Source organism: Gavialis gangeticus, unplaced genomic scaffold (assembly GCF_001723915.1).
Source record: "Gavialis gangeticus isolate Ggan-Ray unplaced genomic scaffold, GavGan_comp1, whole genome shotgun sequence".
NCBI lineage: Eukaryota > Metazoa > Chordata > Crocodylia > Gavialidae > Gavialis > Gavialis gangeticus.
Window position 1 is genome coordinate 23,404,815 of NW_017728995.1, and position 6,208 is coordinate 23,411,022.

General features: G+C 46.6%; 1 long non-coding RNA gene across 1 annotated transcript in view; it reads right to left on the reverse strand.

The window, feature by feature from the left end:
- Positions 1-5,509, reverse strand: part of LOC109288001 — a 17,014-nt gene extending 11,505 nt beyond the window's left edge. The window contains exons 1-2 of the long non-coding RNA XR_002095044.1: positions 4,836-5,509; positions 1,866-2,031 (exon numbers count right to left, since the gene is read on the reverse strand). This is a non-coding gene — a long non-coding RNA (uncharacterized LOC109288001). The remainder of the gene's footprint in view (positions 1-1,865; positions 2,032-4,835) is intronic.
- Between the last annotated feature and the right edge of the window lie 699 nt (positions 5,510-6,208).

Consider the following 6,208-nt stretch of genomic DNA (forward strand, 5'->3'; position numbering starts at 1 on the left):
TATTGCAGCCGTTCAAAGTGTCAAAGGCTCAGGAAATTATGATTTCATAAAAGGATTTTCAGCCTCTCTGGCAAGAAGTTTCACTATGCAGTGATGGAGAGAGATGTGGACCTAGGAAACAAGTGCGTTTTTCATTTCCGCTAGGTATTGCCATATTCCTCACATCTTCTGCTGTGATCTTTAGTGCTAGAAGCCCGGGTGGAAAACCTAGTTCAGAGTCTCTGGTCTCTGATATCGAAATCATCAGACAAAGGGAAGAAAGAACTGGAAGAGGCAGGCCGGCTTTCCAAACAGACTGCTGCAGGGGAGAATGCAGCCGAGAATGACAACCGATGCTACTGGGAAAGACAGAAGAAATCCACCATTTACCACTTCATCAAGAGGTGCAGATTTTTTGAGGCCCTGAGAGGCCTTTAAAATACCCGGTAGCCACTGGGTCTTTTCCATTGCTCCAGAAGATGAACTGTAGTTAGAATCAATGGCTTTTGAGGTCAGTTTATATATCGATAATAAACAAAGGGTTAGAGCTGAAACTCTTGCTCCCAGTCGACATTAAGCCATAAGAAACAAGAAAAGGCTGAGGGCAGATGTGGTGTTGTCAGACCGGGTGCTAAACAAGGTGATGCTTGTCATTATACGCACATTTTAGGATTACATGATATTTCATTGTGGCATGTCATGATATGGCAATGGCAGTTCCACATTGGGTGCATCTACTTGTGCCAATTAATGCATCTTAAATCAGGTGAAAGCACCTTAAAAGGCACACGCTGATACGTGTGCACCCTTAATACACCTTAAAAATGGTGATTTTAGGCTAGGCATGCGTAAATTTGATACCTGCAAAAACAGGTATCAAATTTAGGTGTGCATAGCTAAAGTGCATTAACAAATGTGTAGACACATTAAGGCTCATTAACACTATGTATGGGCTGCCTCATCTGTCTACGCACACAGCATTAATGTGCTTTAACATGTGCATGTGTAGACTCGAGCCTAAATTGCCTTAATGCACATTAAACTAATGCGCATTAAATTTAGGCATGCCTAAATGCACATGCAGACACACCCATTATGTCCTACTGACTTGGTCCTGTGAGGCTTAATTTTATAAGTGGGAACTCTGCTTTGTGTCAGTTAAGTTCTAGTTTACCTTGTGGTACAGATAAAGTTCCAGGACTGTCCCATTCTTTGCAATATGGACGGTCTGTGCAGTAAGGATCTGCTGAGCAATGAATGTGGAAACTGGCATGAGCACAAGGTCTAACACGAGCCATGCTGATGACCGTCATAACAACTGAATCTGGTGTCATTTGCTCACCCAGAAATCTTCCATCAAAAGCAAACTCAAATAGTTTAATTTCTATAAATAGTCTCCTCAGACAAATTCACCGAGTTGCTGCTGTATCCATGCAAGCGAACACATGCAAAACCAAAACTGGATACATTTCATACCATGGTCATATGACCCAGGTTCTTGCACATGTAGTTTTGTACAGTGGAGAAACAAGCACCTGGGGAAATCCTGCGAGGTGTGGCGGGGGTCACACAGTGTCCAAGAGCAGGGGAAGCTTGGTACTGGGAGTGGTGGTGCAGGGGCAGAGCACCACCCTTACTGGGAACTGGTAGGTGGGAACCGCTAAACAGGCCCCCAGCTCAGCTACTGTCACCATGCACTCTGCCCACCCCAGCTGTTGGTCTTAAAGCGCCAGCCACAGCCAAGAATTGTTTTGGAGTTTTTGGCATAGACATAGAGCTGGGGCACAGACTCTGCGGGAGTGGCGTTATGTTCCCCTCCTAACTTGGTACCTGGGGCAGGTGCCCCTCTCACCCACCCCGAATTAAGATATTGATTTTGTACATACCCAACTGGGGCGCACGCATGCCCTGCCACTTCTTTTAGCACAGCTGTTGTTTCAGAAAAGCAGTTTTATTGTACGTTCAAAGCTGCCCCTTTCAGACTGCAAGCTTCTTGGAGAGGGACCATGACTTTAAATGCATGTTGTTCATAGCTGAGCAAACCATCAACCACTAAGAAATGCATATGAATTAATACATCAAACCAAACTTGTTCCTGGTACAAATCCACTGAAAAAAAAATGTTCTCGTGTAATGGAACGTTTGCCCGCAGAGCAGGAAGATGACATGATGCTTGGGTTACCCACCAGCAGAGATACCGAATCAGCCTCCGTGGTTTTTACCTTATTTAATAGTGGACCATGTGACTTAATGATTTTAGCCTTATTAGTATCAGCCACTGAAAGACAATGAGCCTGTGGTGGTTTACCCCAGCTTGCATTCTGGCCCCAGGCTTATGATGTTGCTGTGGAAACAACATTTTTGGAGACTGGAGTTTCTGGGAATGATATAACCTTGCTCCTCATCGGTTGTCTGGCTGAGCTCTATGTCCCTGAGCAAAGAACACGGGAACAGGCCTTCCCAATACTGCACTGTATTGTAATTCCAGGATTGGTCCTAAGATGGCAGCTCCACACAGATTTATTATGAATTGGCTAAGCACGAGGAAAATACCCTACCTGTGAGCATACAAGCAGCGACCTGAGCCAAACCTGTGTGGGAGCCATCTGTACCATTTAAATACATGTTTAACTAAATGAAGGAAAAGGAAAATGTCATGGAGCTCTTAAGGCCACTTATGGATTTCTGTTCAAAAGCTCTCTCTCTCTTACCCACACTGTATATATCTGAATCTCAATTCTTATTTTGCTCCCTTCTTATCCAGGAAGGTGAGGGCGCATAGCACAATTTCCTTTACGGCACAGTTCATCTCTGCCCACATTGAACTTCATTGCTTGTGTTCCTCACTTTGCAGAGGGGTTTTAATATCACCCTGCCACCTTTCATTTGTTGTGCGCTTTCCATGCGGCCCCTGGGCAATGGGACCTCTCAATCTCAGTTTAACAAACCCTTCTCTTCTCTCTCAATGTTTACTTCTCAAGGCTCACCACGTTCATCCCTGTTAGCAATTTCCCTTCTCGACCCTATTATTTATTTACAGGGGAGTGAAAGATAGAAGGGAAAATGGATAATTAAAGGGAGAAGAAAAGGAGGAAACAGCAAATACCAGCTGTTCTAGGTCTCCCTGCTTTATCTGTGCCATAAAACTCCTTGAACTATATTAATCTGTGCCTTACACAATTCAGAGCATTTGAATCTACGTCCAATCGTGGATTCCTAAAGTATTCTTGAACACAGCCAGCATTTTTCTGCATGTGTTTGTAGAGCGCCAACCCACCCTGTGGGCCTGATCTCAGATGGGAGCTGGCAATACACGTGTATCGTCAAAAACAGCAGCAATGATAATCTAGTTGTGCTGTACTTCTTGCCATTGCACAAGCCCAATTCAGAGCGATGGTAATGCTATCTCAGTGGCTTTCGATATTTTATCAAGGTCATTCAAACTTGTTTTTGCCATGTTATTTTCTAGTCTGAAACTTCTTAGCAGAGTTTACAGGTCAACACTAGCCAAGGCCTTTTCAAAGACATTGGAATTTGATGTCATATCATGTCACTTTATGGTAAAAGTTTTTGGAAACCTCTTCCTCCTCCTTAATTACATTCGTGTCTCTCAGGGTTGTAGCATGACAATTTCCCTTGAAAATTACCATTCCTTTTGTAATCTGCAGTGGGATCTCAGACATGACCAAATAGAACTGAATTTCCCATTAATTCTTGTCTTGAACTCTTCCCTCTCCTCCCTGACACTTTTCCAGAGCCGTCTAGCCTTTCTGCATGTGTATGCATTTTAACAGATCACATCCCAGATCCAGTGCTGTAGATTTGTTCTGTTCTGCAGGTTTACATGTTTCTTCTGAAGTTCTTCCTCTGATACATTTCTAGTCCAAGGACAGTCCTTGAAACAACAAGATGAATACAGCTCATTTCTTTTTACGCTCTCATTACAAATTAGTACAGTGTGACAGCGTGTGCTTCTCTTTGGGGTTGCTAGGATTAATGTAATGTTGTAATGGGGTAGTCTGTCTCATTAAGAAGAGGGTCTATGTTAAAGACCTGCAGTTGGGGGCAAGTGTGCTAGCAAAGGAGTGTTAAAACCCCAGAGGAGAGACCAGAAGGGAGGCAGGCTGTTAGGGAAGCACTGAGAAGGAGAAGAAACCAGGCTGTGGTGCTGGGGGAAAACCAGAGTGGAAAGTGGCTCTTCTCATGTCCAGAGAGGACAGGCTTGTAGTTTGTTCTGTTTGTGTTGTTAGAGACTAGAGTTTGTGTTATGGGAACAGAATTGCCTGAAGCAGTTTACTAATGGCAGAGTTAAAGGCAGCAGAGTAAAGGACCTGCTCATAGTTGGTGGAGAGCGTGGGCAGCTTCAGCCCCAGCCACTTAAGGATGGATACCAAAGTCTTGCTAACATGACCGGAGGGCCTGCAGCAGTAGTTTCAGCAGATTACATGAGGAGCGGCGGAAGATCACGCCTTGGCTACTGGAATAAGTGTAGTTCAACATGCAGGTTGGTGCCACTATGTAAGCCCAGGCAGAGGAGGTGTCGGGGCAGGGGGAGCGGGGGGGATGATCCCAATGCTTTTTTTGAAACTTTTAAATGAATGTCCAGAATATACAAATGGCCCCAAGATCAGTGGGCCATGAAGCTGGCCCCTTATCTACCAGGAGAAGCTCAGGCACCATATTGGACCTTGGGATCCATGGCTGCATGGGACTATGAAATCCTCAAGCCTGTCATTTTAGGCCACCTGGGTTTAAAGGAGTCATACAGATGCCATTTCAGGGACGAACTGTCTAACTCAGACTCCTAGCTCTAAATCAGAGTCACACCCAGCCAACGAGACAGTAGACTTAATAACCTTGGAGCTGTTCTGGAAGATATTACCAGGGAATGAGCTTGCAAGCACTAGGTTAGAAGAGTCAGGGAGGCAGTTGGCGTATTTGAGAACTTCCTAGAAGTCAAACTGGAATGCAGAAAATACTCTGTTGGACCAAAGGGCCTGAACCAAACCAGGGGAGGACTTTCTATGACTAGGAGCTCTTTGGTGCATGGTCCTACCCCATGCCCTAGACTCCTTCCTTGATCACTGTGAAAGCAAGGGCTGGCACAGCCACATAGGGCCAACCATGGGATGACCAAAAAGGATCACCTCCAGGACATGTCACCAGTATGAGAACAAGGGGAACTCTTAATCTGTTTTATTTGTGAGAAACTGGGGCACTGGCACAAGGACTCTCCACTGATGGACTTCAGGCATGTGCAGATTTGGACCTCTGAGGTCCATACAGAGACCCCAGGGGAGAGATGAATGTGGTTCCAGTTAACTTAGCGGATACCCAGATCCTGGGCTTAGCAGATTCAGGCTTTGGACAAATTTTTCTACATGCACAACTTGTGGACCTCAACCAGCTGATGATAGTTGAGTGTATGTATGTGACCTGCATCCAGTAGGATGTCAGACCCTATCTCAACACAAAATAAGACTGTCAGCATAGGCAACTCATGGGGGGGGCACATGCCCCTCCCCCCCGAGATTGGCCACTGCCGCCAGCTTCTGTGAGCAGTCACTGCTTGCCACCTGCCCCCCCCACCAATGTTACCGCTGTCATCAGCAAGCAGTCCCCACTTATTCCCCACCCCCACTCACTGTGGATGCTGCTGCCTACAAATGGTGCTGCCCCCAGTCTCAGAAGGCACTGATTATTCATGGTGTCATGGGGCCACTTGGGTGCCCCGTGCCTGAGTGGGGATTAGGGTAGCTGTCAATCACCAGGGCAGCTCAGGTGCGGGTTGCTGGAGCAACCAGGTTGGTCATGCGACCGGAAGGGGGCAGGGCTGGGCCCTTATAAACAGCCAGGCCGGAGCCTGGCTAGCAGTTCCCTTCTGGCAGCCTGAGGGTAAGAGCTCTGCAGGAGGGCTAAGCGGAGCAGTGCAGCCTGAGCACATAGAGGGCTGCATTATGGTGAAGTCAGAGAGAAGCCTGACCAGGAGGCTGTGGGCCAGAAAGCCAGGTGGGCCTGGACTCTATGTTGTGGCTGGTAGGCTTACTGTTTTGTTATAGCCGGTAGGCTTATTGTTTTGTTATTGCCAGTAGGCCTATTGTTTTGTTACAGCCGGGTGGGCTTATGGTTCTGTTGTGTATATCATTCCGAGGACCGGGTGAGGCTGTAGGGGTGTGAGGAGGCCTCACAGGAGATCCCCAGCAGTCCGGGGGTTTCCTGGGTGCCCTGT